We start from the raw sequence: 14591 nt of genomic DNA on the forward strand, positions 1-14591 counted from the left end.
AACCTCTCCCACAGAACACAGATATATGGATAGTAAAGGTATTTCTGGAGATTTTTGGTAAGGTATGCCAGTGACAGAGGCACAAATTTGAAATATAGACTCCCAAAATGCTTTGATCCAGGGGCAAGTCCACCATATATGGATCATTGTACCTATATATCTCCCACAGCGCCAGCACTCCTCAGGATAAATCTGACAAATTCTATGTAACCTCACCGGGCATCTGTACCATCTAGTTAGTATTTTATAGTTATTTTCTTGCATGTAATTTAAGGAACTAGATTTGAACATTAGCAAGAAAGCTTTCTTCCATTCTTCTGCAGGATCGTATGGCCCAATTCTCTCTCCCAGTCTCTAATATAATATGTATGGGCTTTAATGGAATGCATGGGATAACAGTATACCATATAACATTGAAATAGTGCTAGAGCAAACTGTATGCCCACTACAGAGAGACTCAAATGGAGTTAAGTCCCTATGGAGTGAGGCCACTTTGGATAGGTGTCTATAATGTTGAAGAAGAAGGTAGTGAAACCACTGACCCTCTTGATTCTGTTCAGTAGTCATTATCATATTAAGTGCCTAAAGACCTTTTGGCGCAAGGGCTTGTAATATTGGGGAAGGAAACGAATATAACAAATTTAAGAACCTATCTGACAATCTAGGCAAAAATTCTGGGTTACCCATAATTGGGGTTAATGGGCCTGGTACTGAGGAAACACCCCACAGTCGAACAGTCCGGTCCCAGACTTTTAATAAAGACTGGGTCAGGAGAGGAAGTGTTTGACTAGATGGATGAAATTTAGGTACAATCCACGGAAGAGAGGTCAGCGGAAACACTATTATTTGCTGTTCAATGGCTACCCATTGTTTTGCTCTCACACGATGAAACCAGTCCAATATTCTGGTCGATACTGAGGCTATGTAATAAAATTCCATATGCAGTAAACCTGCTCCCCCCTCTACCTTCCGCCTTACTAAGATATCATAGCAAAGTCTAGTCAAAGAATTAGGCCAAAGATACTGAAGTGGGCCCGTGGAAAGGCTGTATACAGTGTTTGATATAGGTACAAAAATTTGATAAAATATCCATCTTATATTTTGCCATTCTCCCTAGCCAAGAGTGTTTCCCTGTGGTCCTAGAATGCAATCTACTAATTGTGAAATTAGGCAAGGGAAGATAATTCAGTTCATGTATTTTTTCTTCTAAGGGGGCAATATTCACCCCTAAATATTTAAGAGATTGCGATTCCCATTGAAATGGGAAGTTATTTTCTAGCATTTATTTTTCCATTATTGGTAAAGTGATATTAAGACATTGAGATTTTGTGACATTTACTTTGAAGTTGCTATAGAAATCAAATTGTTCCAAATCATGGACAAATGGCGCAACCGCCAGGTGTTCCATGGGCAAAATATACAAATATGGTGATAACGGACAACCCTGACGTGTCCCGTTACAGATTTCAACAAGCAAAGATAATGTCCCATTAACCTTTATCTTGCAGATGTAGTGGTGTATAAGGCCATTATTTTCTGTATAAATTCTCCTGGGAGACCTGTTTGTTCCAACACTGCTACCATAAACTTCCAATCTAGGCGATCAAAGGCCTTTTCTGCATCTAAAGATATAAGACAGAGCGGGCTCTTTGATTTTTTAGCATTAGTGTATGAAAAGGCTTGTTTTTAAGATGTTATCACAAGCTTCCCTGTTTGGTACAAATCCCACCTGGTCTAACCCTACGGTTTGTAGACCCATGGCCAATAATTTAGCAAAGATTTTTAGGTCCACATTTATCAAAGAAATGGGCCTATAGCTGGAAAAATTAGTAGGATCCTTTTCTGGTTTTGCTATGAGAGTAATATAGGCCTCTTGTGACTGTTTATTAAATGGGCAAACTGACTTAATTTCATTATAAAGATTACACAGGACAGGATTAAGAATATCTCCAAATTGCTTATAAAAAATACTTGGAAATCCATCAGACCCAAGACTTTTACCTTCTCCGACACACTGGGTAAGCCGGTGCTATGTCTATAATCAGAAAGTTGGGGGTAACTAGATCTATCTGGCTCTGATATGGCTGAGTCTTTTAAATTTATATAATGAAGGGTAGTAATCATGAAAAGTAGAGCCTATTTGTTCAGTAGCACATACAAGGCCACGCTGAGCACACTTAGCACCTTAGTAATGTAACATCTAGACTGTTTCTTAGAAATTGAGCGAGCGAGAGCTTTACTACACTTAATTCCATATTCATAGAGAACATGTTGCGCGCATTCCTTATGTTTCAAAAAGGCCTCATCAAGTAGAGAATACAATTCTGAACTCTTTTGTTGGAGAGATTGAAAGGTAAAGGCCTCTAAGTTTTGTTTGTGTATCAGTTCTAGATCGTGGATCTCCTCCAACAAGGAGGCCATAGTAGAATCCCTTTCTCTCTTCAATGTCGTGCCATGCGAGATTAGTATTAAACATGCTAAAACGTTGCAAACATCAAACTGGCAAGAATGAAACAGCCGCTTCAACCTATTTAAATGAACATAAAATATATGTGGTTTACCCATTGAAGTATCCACAGCAGGGTCCAAAGTTAAATTTAGGTCGCCTCCCAAAACTAAGACTCCTTCCTGGAAGTCTCTGAATTTCCCCAAGACCGAGGTCAACAAGGTAGCTTGTCTTTGATTTGGCACATAAATATCATCTAGTGTAAATAGCTGATCAAAATTTTTTAGATTTGACAAACCAGTATCTACCCTCAGGGTCAATCAGCTCTTGCACATCAGAGACTGGGATAGAGGAGTGCACACCAATTTCCACACCTTTTGATTTACCCCTTGGTTTGTGGCTCAAAAACCATGAGGGGCAGTACCTAATGGGTATTAAAGGAGCTGATAAAGATTTGAAGTGAGTTTCTTGAAAGAAAAGAATGATTACCTTTTTGTTTATGCATATCGTATATTATTTGCGATCTTTTTTTGTGGCATATTCAGGCCACTGACATTCAAGGATTCAAATCAGAGAGTCTTCATGGTGGGTGGAGATAAGTCTTAAACCTGGCATATGGTATCCGGTCACAGAGGCGGCTCCCCAGAGAGACACAACAAGAGACAACTTTAAAAAAATAAAGTGCAGACCCATGTGTCACGGTGTATCCGGGAGGATTTGAAGCTCCGCAATACAGTGTTTTTTTTTTTCCATTTGGGGAAAAAACAATCAAACAAGGAATTAAGCAAATTATTCCACACGCACAAACTGCTTAGTTGGGGGTGTTCCCAATGGAGGAAAACAAAAAGGAGAAAAAAAAGAGTCCAGCAGCCTGTCTGGGCTCCCATTGTCCCCAGTCCTATTCATCCTCTTATAAATCGATTTTACCAAAGGCCGCATATTCTACAATCATTAATACATGTAAGGCTGGGATCACATGACTTGCTCAGTGCCTTGCAGCGTGGGGCCCAGTGCGTTCCCGTCCACCCACTAAGGATGGCCCAGTCTACCTGAACTCTGACCCAGAGTGGAACCAAAGACACACCGTGCCCCCCTGGCACGCACTGTGCAACCACTCTGGAGATGTGCCAGATAGGAAAGTGTGACTGGCACATAGTGGAGCTATCATGCAAACCCGGGGCAGGATAACCCACCTTCAATTTGCACAAGTGCGGAACCAGCCACAAAAAAAAGGGTGGGGGTTTGCACCCAACGTTCATCTTATTCAGTACTCTCCTTCTTCCCTTCTCTACCCCTCCCTCCTGCCAACATAAAAGTCTATAACACATAGAAAGAATACATATGCCTGGTAAAGCTATTATTCAACAAAAAATCTCTCATCATTAGTTACATATCACCAAAAATGAATCTAGGAGCAATGAGCCACCCCCCTCCCAAAAAAAAAGACACTAATGGATAACGATGGATAGGGCCATATCTTCACCCTCATGATTGTTAGGCTAATTCATTTATTTTGACAATGTTTTGGAGATTTTGCTGAAATCCACGTCTCCCACAATGGTAGATCTGAGAAATGTAGCATAGAGGGATCAGGCCAAGGATCTAATTCCACTTGTGGTATGCCCACATTTTTGGAAAATACTGAAAGATCCATTGGTGATTGGAATATGTAGGCACGGCCATTTTTACGAGCCAAAAGATGGAACGGGTGCCTCCAACTGTAGGTTATACCAGCCTCAACAAGAGCTCTAATTAGTGGACGTAAAGATTTCTGTTTAGCGAGAGTTCGATGAGAAAGATCCGACTAAAGCGTGATTTGGGCACTGTTTGAGTCTATGGGACCGTGTCTTCATGTTTTATTTAAGAGTTCTTCCTTGCATTTATAGAAGTGTACCCTACATAGCACATCTCTAGGTCGAGCAATAGCAGGATTTACTGAGCCCAGTGTGCGATGAACCTGGTCGATTTTGATATGTTCCATAGCTGGTTTAACTAAGAGAGAGTTAAAGATGAAGTAAACCCTGATGGTTTTACTTCCTCTTTGATTCCCTGCAAAGGTAAACCATAATGGACTACTATGCACTTACCTGACACAGGAGCCAGCGAAGTCACCGCTGTCCCCTATAGTCCGGAGCCTCCATCTTCTTGGTGGGTCTCGCTGTTCCGGCGCTGTCATTCATCAGAGCCGCGATGACGTCACTCCCGTGCATGCGCACGGGAGCCACCACTCACGGCATATCGCCGTTAACTGTGGCACGCTCAGTGTGCCTGCGCGCCGCTGTCTACGGCACATGCGCCATAGACAGCGGTGCCTGTCTTTCGGCAAATATCTCCTAAACCGTGTAGGTTTAGGAGATGTTTCTTGGACCTATAGGTAAGCCTTAATCTAGGCTTACCTGTAGGTCAAAGTGGTTTGTAAGGGTTACAACCACTTTAAAGACCTCTTTGACAAGAAGTAAAAGCGCTTCTTGGCCTATTGCCTCTGGGACACCCCTAAGGTGAATATTATTTTGTCTTTGACAGTCCTCCATGTCACCCATATGAGACCATAGGGTTTGCAATTCCAGTGATCACAGAGGGGATAATTTGTTCCACTGCATCCACTCTTTCATGGAAACTCTCTTAGTAGGCAATAGACTTAGATATTTCTTTAAGCGGACATCAATGACTGAATGTTCATCTTCACTTCGTGATTCTGTACTGTCTCTGTCTTGCGCCTGGATAGCATTGCTAGGGGTATGGAAAGATGGGAAGAACATTGTGATTGCAATGCAACATGGCCACTCCAACTGCTTCTGCCTGACACCATATTGGGGTTATGAGGCCGGTACTATGAAAATAAGTCCCTATATCTGACCTTTTGTCTGGTAAGTCAGGCACTACAGCTTTACGGGGTTTCCTCTTAGTGCTTTTCCTCATCTTATAACAGCATATATCAGCATATAATGAGGGCTTCCAGAACACAGCTCTCAGCAGCTTTATATAGCTAATTGCTTTATATGAGCAATACTAAGTGAATATAGCTATGGGGTGGACAGACCACAACGACAGCAAGAGCTCCCACAAATGCAGGGACCGATGCAGCAAGAAAGTAGGAAGCCCACTCTAGTATTCCAGACTCCAGAGGAGTATAATTCCAGCACCATATAGCCTAGTGTATTAGTTATTTAAAATCCTATAGTGGCTGCTGCGAGTGCTGCAATGAAAGCAAACGGCTCTAAAGAACCCAAAGGATTCAACAGCAGCAGCAAGTGTACCTGATGGTGGCTGCTCTTGATATTCCCGTCTCTGATGCAGCTCCAAGAGGTATGGTAGATAAGTCCAGTAATGTCAGACGGCTCCGGATAGCGTTTCCAAAGAGTCTAGAGAAACCCTCCTCCAGCAGCAGCGAATGCTCTGGGAAATGCCGAATGGCTCAGAGAGTCTGATGGCTAGGTATGACAAGTATGCCAGATCCAACAGCCACACCAGCTGCTCCAGGTAATGCCAAAAGGCTCCAGAAAGCTCAGTGGTTTCCTGGTCTCCTTGGAGTCTAATCGAGTCTAGTCGTGCTCCACATCAGTTGCATCAGTCACTCTGGATGTTTACCAGGCAGCTCAGAGGAGATTGTGGATCCGATAACAGCAGGAGATACCAGGTGATGTCGAAAAGCTCCAAAGGGTCCAGTGGCTCTTGTAGCGGAAGATGGAGTGTAGATGCAAGATAGTGTTGCCCTTAGTATAAGGCAGTGTCCGAGGGTCCAGGCAGGGATGGAGATTAGAGCAAGGAGAGGTTGATTACTGGAATCAGCAGCAAAGCAAGCTAACTCAACTACGTTAGCAGCGTTAACAGCGGTCTCAGCTTAGAGGACTGAAGATGGCATGGGAGCCCAGTGAAGAGACGCTCTCACAAGTCCATGTGTCTCTCACATATCACGTTACTTCTAATGATACTGTTTTCATCAGCAAATTCTTGGATATGGTCATTCTGTCCAATAGTTTACATACTAATTATGTTAGGCTGACTGGTCTGTAGTTTCCATGTACTGTATATATCTCAGGCCTTTTTCTGAATATTGGTATAATGTTGCCTATTCACCAATCATCTGGTACCATTTATTTATTACAGGTACTTAAAAAGCACCATCAATTTATGCAGCGCTTTACACATAGATAGTACATTGACATCAGTCCTAGCCAGCAAGCTGTCCATAAAGATTAGGAATAATGGTCTGACTATAACATATTTAAGTTTTTTTGAGAACTTCACATTGTTTTTTTTGTTTTGTTTTTTAACACTAGCTGAGTTAGCCACAAGGATACATTCTATGTTGTGCTACTAACAATACAGTATTGTTTATTATGTCCCTTTTCCTTTGAAAAAACTGAGGAGAAGAATGTATTTAACACTGCTACCTTCTTCTTACTTGTAACCAACTTCCCATGATTATCCTTTATGGGGCCAATATGTTGTGACCTTGCCTTCCTACTATTAATATTAAAAAACAAAACAAAAAAAAACCTCTTAGTAGAGTGGCCATAACAGCCACATCTGTAAAGAGATGTTATGTTGGGGTGTTTTGCTGACAAACACATTTTGCTAACCACAGTAAATCATTCACTTTCTGCCTACAATTCAGTGCTATTTATTATTCATGGCTTCAAAGTGATCAGTTAACATATAACAATAACCACTATTCCCAATAATAACATTAGGAAAATATTTTGTGTTTATCTCATCTCTTTGGGATTATATTTTTTCTCTGTGGGCAATACATCTTTGTTTATACCATTCCCAGGCGATTCTTCTGAAAATGCACCTGTCTGTTTTTTGTTTTTTTTTTGTATGAATGAAGTGCCCATTTACCCTATTCTTCTAAAACTGTAGGAAACGAGTTTGAAAAATAAAGACTTTTATTTTATTCTTACTGCAGCAATATTTATACTGCACAGGGATTTAACCACTTACCGCCCGTTAACAGAACATTTACTGCTGCCTCCCCCAGAATAGTACAGTACACCTGTGATGATAGCATACTACTCTGATGACCGTATGTTTAAAAAAAAAAAATAGTAAAAGAAATGTAAAAAAAAAAAAATTCTACATTTTGAATAAAAATGATTTAATTTTTTTTATTTATTTTTTATTTTTTACATACTGTCACCAGTCAGTATTCCCGATCACCATCACATGTAGAAAAAAAATTGTGAAAAAAAAACCCCCCATTTTATTTAATTTCTTAATTTTCCAAAAAATTACAACCTCAAAAAATTCACCATGCCTCTTACTAAATACAGGGGACTGCCTTCTTTCCGAAAGAGTTTTTTGGGGGGTATTTGTACTGTTCTGGCATTTTAGGGCCTTAAGAAATGAGATGGACCATCAGTACATCAAGCTCAATTTTCAAATATATACAGTGGTGTGAAAAAGTGTTTGCCCCCTTCCTCATTTCCTGTTCCTTTGCATGTTTGTCACACTTAAGTGTTTCGGAACATCAAACCAATTTAAACAATAGTCAAGGACAACACAAGTAAACACAAAATGCAATTTGTAAATGAAGGTGTTTATTATTAAAGGTGAAAAAAAATCCAAACCATCATGGCCCTGTGTGAAAAAGTGATTGCCCCCTAAACCTAATAACTGGTTGGGCCACCCTTAGCAGCAACAACTGCAACCAAGCGTTTGCGATAACGTGCAATGAGGCTTTTACAGCGTCCTGGAGGAATTTTGGCCCACTCATCTTTGCAGAATTGTCCTAATTCAGTTACATTAGAGGGTTTTCGAGCATGAACTGCCTTTTTAAGGTCATACCACAACATCTCAATAGGATTCAGGTCAGGACTTTGGCTAGGCCACTCCAAAGTCTTCATTTTGTTTTTCTTCAGCCATTCGGTGGTGGACTTGCTGGTGTGTTTAGGATCATTGTCCTGCTGCAGAACCCAAGTTCGTTTCAGCTTGAGTACACGAACAGATGGTCGGACATTCTCCTTCAGGATCTCTTGGTAGACAGCAGAATTCATAGTTCCTTTTATCACGGCAAGTCTTCCAGGTCCTGAAGCAGCAAAACAGCCCCAGACCATCACACTACCACCACCATATTTTACTGTTGGTATAATGTTCTTTTTATGAAATGCAGTGTTCCTTCTACGCCAGATATACTTGGACACACACCTTCCAAAGAGTTCCACTTTTGTCTCATCGGTCCACAGAATGTTGTCCCAAAAGTCTTGGGGATCATCAAGATGTGTTGTGGAGAAATTGAGACGAGCTTTGATGTTCTTTTTGCTCAGCAGTGGTTTTCTCCTTGGAACTCTGCCATGCAGGCCATTTTTGCCCAGTCTTTTCCTGATGGTGGAGGCATGAATGCTGACCTTAACTGAGGCAAGTGAGGCCTGCAGTTCCTTGGACGTTGTTGTGGGGTCTTTTGTGACCTCTTGGATGAGTCGTCGCTGCGCTCTTGGGGTAATTTTGGGCGGCCGGCCACTCCTGGGAAGGTTCACCAGTGTTCCATGTCTTCGCCATTTGTGGATAATGGCTCTCACTGTGGTTCGCTGGATTCCCAAAGATCTCAATTACTTTCTTTCTCAATTGTTCCTGAATTTCTTTGGGTCTCGGCATGATGTGTAGCTTTTAAGGATCTTCTGGTGGACCTTACTGTGTCAAGCAGCTCCTATTTAAGTGATGCCTTGATTGTGAACAGGTGTGGCAATAATCAGGCCTGGGTGTGGCTAGAGAAATTGAACTCAGGTGTGGACAACCACAGTTATAGTATGTTTTAACAAGGGGGGCAATCACTTTTTCACACAGGGCCATGATGGTTTGGATTTTTTTTCACCTTTAACCACTTCAGCTCCGGACCAATAAACACCTTAAGGACCAGAGGTCTTTTTCCAATTTCGCACTGCGCTGCTTTAACTGGTAATTGTGCGGTCATGCAATATTGCACCCAAACGAAATTTGCGTCCTTTTCTTCCCACAAATAGAGCTTTCTTTTGATGGTATTTGATTGCCTCTGCGATTTTTTTTTGCGATATAAATGGAAAAAGAGCGAAAATTTTGAAAAAAAAAGATATTTTCTTCTTTTTGTTATAAGAAAAATCGAATAAACTAAATTTTAGTCATACATTGAGGGCAAAATTTATTCAGCCACATGTCTTTAGTAAAAAAAATGTCAATAAGCGTATATTTTTTGGTTTGCGCAAAAGTTATAGCGTCTACAAACTAGAGTACATTTTCTGGAATTTACACAGCTTTTAATTTATGACTGCCTATCTCATTTCTTGAGGTGCTAAAATGGCAGGGCAGTACAAACCCCCCCAAATGACCCCATTTTGGAAAGTAGACACCCCAAGGAAATTGCTGATGGGTATGTTGAGCCCATTGAATATTTATTTTTTTTGTCCTAAGGGATTGAATAATGACAAAAAAAAATAAAATTTTTTACAAAAAGTTGTCACTAAATGATATATTGCTCACACATGCCATGGTTATATGTGGAATTGCACCCCAAAAACCATATACCACATGTGTGGGACTTTTTGGGAGTCTAGTCGCGCACGGCACCCTGAAAACCAATCACCACCTTCAGGATTTCTAAATTTTTGATTTAACTCCTAACTACCTATCACAGTTTCGAAGGCCATAAAATGCCAAAATAGCACAAAACCCCCCAAAATGACCCCATTTTGGAAAGAAGACACCCCAAGCTATTTACTGAGAGGCATGTTGAGTCCATGGAATATTTTATATTTTGCCACAAGTTGCGGGAATATTACAAACTTTTTTTTTTTTGCACAAAGTTGTCACTAAATGATATATTGCTCACACATGCTATGGGCATATGTGAAATGACACCCCAAAATACATTCTGCTGCTTCTCCTGAGTACGGGGATACCACATGTGTGGGACTTTTTGGGAGCCTAGCCGCGTACGGGACCCCGAAATCCAAGCACCGCCTTCAGGATTTCTATGGGCATACATTTTTTATTTTACTCCTCACTACCTATCACTACCTATCACAGTTTTGAAGGCCATAAAATGCCAAGATGGCACAAAACCCCCCCAAATGACCCCATTTTGGAAAGTAGACACTCCAAGGTATTTGCTGAGGGCCATGTTGAGACCATTGAATATTTTTTTTTTTTTTGTCCCAAGGGATTGAATAATGACAAAAAATAAAAATTTTTTTTTTTTTTTTTACTAAAAGTTGTCACTAAATGATATATTGCTCACACATGCCATGGTTATATGTGGAATTGCACCCCAAAATATATTCCGCTACTTCTCCCGAGTATGGGGATACCACATGTGTGGGACTTTTTGGGAGTCTAGTCGCGCACGGCACCCCGAAAACCAATCACCACCTTCAGGATTTCTAAGGGTGCAAATTTTTGATTTAACTCCTCACTACCTATCACAGTTTCGAAGGCCATAAAATGCCAAAATAGCACAAAACCCCCCAAAATGACCCCATTTTGGAAAGTAGACACTCCAAGCTATTTACTGAGAGGCATGTTGAGTCCATGGAATATTTTATATTTTGCCAAAAGTTGCGGGAATATTACAAACTTTTTTTTTTTTTGCACAAAGTTGTCACTAAATGATATATTGCTCACACATGCTATGGGCAGAAGTCAAATTACACCCCAAAATAAATTCTGCTGCTTCTCCCGAGTACGGGGATACCACATGTGGGGGACTTTTTGGGAGCCTAGCCACGTACGGGACCCCGAAAACCAAGCACTGCCTTCCGGATTTAAATATAAAATGCTACCAAAAAAACTGTTAGCGATCGCAGGGATCAGGCCTGACTCTGCGATCGCTGCAGTTATGTGTTTAGTGTTTTGTAAGTGACAGTGATCGATCGATACTGCACTTGGGTGGGCTGGGCAGAGGGGCAAAACGCAGGTGCTAGCAGGTATCTGGGCTGATCCCGCTAACAATGCGTTTTTTTGGAACCCTGAGCTGCTGGGGACGCTAGTATAGATCTGATCAGATATTGATCTGTTCAGTTTCTATACCACTACGGGAGGTGTATGCTTTGTGCGTGGGTGTTAGCGGTACTGGCACTAACCTAGCGCTGCCTGGGGCGACGCAGACCCTGACCCTAAAACCTAATTGATATCACCCGCCGGGTGATCAGGGGGTTAAACCTTTATTGGGTAATAAATGGTGGGTGCCCTGATGCTATAAAAAGCAAACTAACCAGAGTCACCCGTAACAATTATACGGTGATCAGTGGTGAAAGGGTTAACTAGGGGCAATCAGGGGGTTCAAATTTTTATTAGGTAGTATATGGGGGTCCCTGGCGCTATATAAAAACCTGACGGGGAACCTAAATAACTAACTGGCTAACCAGCATCACCAGTGACACTTATACTGTGATCGCTGGTGAAAGGGTTAACTAGGGGCAATCAGGGGGTTAAAACCATTATTGGGTAGTATATCGGGGTACCTAGCGCTATAAAAACCTGGCGGTGAACCTAAAAAAATAACTAGCTACCTAGCGACAGTAGCGACACTGATGCAGCGATCAGAAAAATGATCGCTTAGTGACACTGGCAAAAGGGGGTGAAAGGGTTAACTAGGGGCAATCAGGATGTTAAAACCATTATTGGGTAGTATATCGGGGTACCTAGCGCTATAAAAACCTGGCGGAGAACCTAAAAAAATAACTAGCTACCTAGCGACAGTAGCGACACTGATGCAGCGATCAGAAAAATGATCGCTTAGTGACAGTGGCAAAAGGGGGTGAAAGGGTTAACTAGGGGCAATCAGGATGTTAAAACCATTATTGGGTAGTATATCGGGGTACCTAGCGATATAAAAACCTGGCGGTGAACCTAAAAAAATAACTAGCTACCTAGCGACACTGATGCAGCGATCAGAAAAATTATCGCTTAGTGACACTGGCAAAAGGGGGTGAAAGGGTTAACTCTAGGGGCAATCAGGGGGTTAAATCTTTATTGGGGGGTGATAGGGGGCTACCCTGGACCTAACACTAACTGCCCTGACAGTTTTTACTTTTACAACTGACACTGAATGCATTGATCAGTAAAGAAATGATCAATGCAATCAGTGACACTGTGACTGGGGGGGGGGGGGGGAGGGGTGATCGGGGGGGGGGTTTGTGTACCTGTGTGTACCTACATGTCAGTGTAGTGTTGGTGCACACTTACTATTAGTCTTCTCCTCGTAGTCCGGTCAAAAAGACCGCCCCGAGGAGAATGACATCACTTCCTCCTTCCTGTGTAAACAATACACAGTGGGAGGAAGTTCGTCATTGGCCAGGAGCGATCCAGAGGGGGTGGCCAGAAACCAACGGCCATCCCCTCATCACGGATCGCCGCTGGAGGGAAACGGACCGTCGTATCCAGCTGGAGGGGGTCCGATCGGCCCCCCACCCGCTGGAAGGCAGGCACGTACATCTACGTGCTTGTGCCTGCCTGTGCCATTGTGATGACGTATAATGGCAATACGGCGGTCCTTAAGTGGTTAATAATAAACACCTTCATTTACAAATTGCATTTTGTGTTTACTTGTGTTGTCCTTGACTATTGTTTAAATTGGTTTGATGTTCCGAAACACTTAAGTGTGACAAACATGCAAAGGAACAGGAAATGAGGAAGGGGGCAAACACTTTTTCACACCACTGTATACCATAGTTTGTAGACTTTCCCACAGACTAAATAATATAAGCTGATTTTGATTATTTTTACCAAAGAAATGTAGCAGACTAAATTTTGGCCTAAATTTCTAAAATTAAATTAATATTATATGTACTGCAGGGTAGTGGCTCCTACTTGCAAAATCATATACAGGTGATGGGCCCCTGCCAGAACACTCTTGTCAGCGGCGGAGGCGATCGTGCCCTCTGAGTGAGGGGAAGATGGCCTCCATCACTTGCGCCCAAAGCTCTTAAAGGGACATTTTTTTTTTTCAAACAACTTTTTTTTAATTGTATTTTAGCAGTGTAAATACAGTGGGGAGAGCAAGTATTTTAATACACTGCCAATTTTGCAGGTTTTCCTACTTAACAAAGCATGTAGAGGTCTGTAATTTTTGTCATAGGTACTCTTCAACTGTGAGCATTGCATTTTATTGCATGATATAAGTATTTGATACATCAGAAAAGCAGAACTTAATATTTGGTACAGAAACCTTTGTTTGCAATTACAGAGATCATACGTTTGCTGTAGTTCTTGACCAGATTTGCACACACTGTAGCAGGAATTTTGGCCCACTCCTCCATACAGACCTTCTCCAGATCCTTTAGGTTTCAGGGCTGTCGCTGGGCAATATGAACTTTCAGCTCCCTCCGAAGATTTTCTATTTGGTTCAGGTCTAGAGACTGGCTAGGCCACTCCAGGACCTTGAAATGCTTCTTATGGAGCCACTCCTTAGTTAGTTGCCCTGGCTGTGTGTTCTGAGTCGTTCTCAAGCTGGAAGACCCAGCCATGACCCATCTTCAATGCTCTTACTGAGGGAATGAGGTTGTCGGCCAAGATCTCATGATCCATGGCCCCATCCATCCTCCCCTCAATACAGTGAAGTCGCCCTGTCCCCTTTGCAGAACAGCAGCCCCAAAGAATGTTTCCACCTCCATGCTTCCTGGTTGGGATGGTGTTCTTGGGGTTGTACTCTCCAAACACGGCGAGTGGAGTTTCAACCAAAAAGCTCTATTTTTGTCTCATCAGACCACATGACCTTCTACCATTCCTCCTCATCCAGATGGTCATTGGCAAACTTCAGATGGGCCTGGACATGCGCTGGCTTGAGCAGGGAGACCTTGCATGATCTGCAGGATTTTTATCCATGATGGCGTAGTGTGTTACTAATGGTTTTATTTGAGACTGTGGTCCCAGCTCTCTTCAGGTCATTGACCAGGTCCTGCCATGTAGTTCTGGGCAGATCCCTCACCTTCCTCATGATTATTGATGCCCCACGAGGTGAGATCTTGCATGGAGCCCCAGACCAAGATGACGGTCAATCTCCCTCGAACTTCCATTTTCTAATAATTGCGCCAACAGTTGTCGCCTTCTGACCAAGCTGCTTGCCTATTGTCCTGTAGTCCATCCCAGCCTTGTGCAGCTCTACAATTTTGTCCCTGATGTCCTTACACAGCTCTCTGGTCTTGGCCATTGTGGAGAGGTCGGAGTCTGTTTG

General features: G+C 42.2%; 1 protein-coding gene across 1 annotated transcript in view; it reads left to right on the forward strand.

The window, feature by feature from the left end:
* Window positions 1-14591, forward strand: part of PDSS2 (decaprenyl diphosphate synthase subunit 2) — a 358375-nt gene that overhangs the window by 73846 nt on the left and 269938 nt on the right. The gene's annotated exons all lie outside the window — the stretch shown is intronic.

The sequence above is a fragment of the Lithobates pipiens genome, unplaced genomic scaffold, assembly GCF_037356315.1.
Source record: "Lithobates pipiens isolate NorthernLeopardFrog02 unplaced genomic scaffold, aLitPip1_a1.2 Scaffold_18, whole genome shotgun sequence".
Taxonomy (NCBI): Eukaryota; Metazoa; Chordata; class Amphibia; order Anura; family Ranidae; genus Lithobates; species Lithobates pipiens.